The sequence below is a fragment of the Pteropus alecto genome, unplaced genomic scaffold (assembly GCF_000325575.1).
Source record: "Pteropus alecto unplaced genomic scaffold, ASM32557v1 scaffold272, whole genome shotgun sequence".
NCBI lineage: Eukaryota > Metazoa > Chordata > Mammalia > Chiroptera > Pteropodidae > Pteropus > Pteropus alecto.
Genome location: NW_006432452.1, coordinates 364,712 through 365,947, shown reverse-complemented (window position 1 = coordinate 365,947; position 1,236 = coordinate 364,712).

Below are 1,236 nucleotides of genomic sequence, written 5' to 3'. Positions count from 1 at the left end.
TAAAAATATTTGGTCTTTGTCCCCATTTCCTGGCACAGAGCTCCTAAAATGCTTGGAATTTCCTAGGTGATAAGGGTGATAAGAACATTTTTTCTTCTAATGTTCTAATGAGGTGACTCTTGGTGAGCCCCTAAATAGTTTCAGGATGAGGGCTGGTCCTAGAAAGATCAAGCCTTTATTAAAAGCTTGGAACTTTCAGGCCCTCCCCTCAACCCCTGAGGAGTAGAGAGGGGCTGAAGACAGAATTAATAATCAATGGCCACGATCATGCCTATGGAATGAATCCTCTACAAAAAAACCTAAATGATGGAGTTTGGGGAGCTTCTGAATTGGTGAACACATCCATGTGCTGGGAGAATGGCATACCCTAATTACACAGGACAGAGGCTCCTGCACTGAGGACCCTTCCAGGCCTTGACCTATGTACCTCACACCTGGCTGTTCATTTGTATTTTTTGTAACATACTATAATGGTAAGTTTGACTTTTTCTTAAGTACAGATTTCATCACTTAATAGTTTAAAACAAATATAATATCCAAATCAATGCATGAAATTAACCAAAAATTTTTCAGTCAAGATGACAGACCAAATATACACTATTTTCTCCCCATGCACTCTTAAAACCCCATTAAGTCACATCAAAAGAATAAAAAATATATAAAAACTCAAAATAACAGAGAGAATGGAAAAAAAGGGATTTCTGTGAGTTCCTATAAGATAAGATGCCATGGACTAATGAAGCAAGGTAGAGGAAGCAAAAATCTAGAGTATGCATGGAAGATAATACAGCCAAAGGGAGATTTACAGTACATTATAAAGTGCCAACATTTGAAATGCCAGAAATATTAATTAGCAGAAAGATAAAATAAGTTCAATCTTCTCTTATTGCTCACTGTCTTTCAAATGGAGTATAGAAAAATAAGTTGGGCAGATGTACAAATGAAATATCTCTTGAATGCCAAAAATAGTTAATAAAATTGATACAAAGCATTGACTACTTCGGAAAAGGGGTGGTTGCTCTCTCAGTCCATTCAATTATTTTCAGAATTACCTAAGAATAATGCAATTGAATTCTTTGCAATGAGGTAGATGCTAATACTTTACAAAGATGATTTTTGTCATTAGGTGGTTCTATGAAGGTTTACTTATTCTTCATTTATTTTTAATTAACTAAAACCAGCATTATTTCCTGTCCATGTGTTAAACAATACTGGGACCAGGCATGCTTTCTTTCC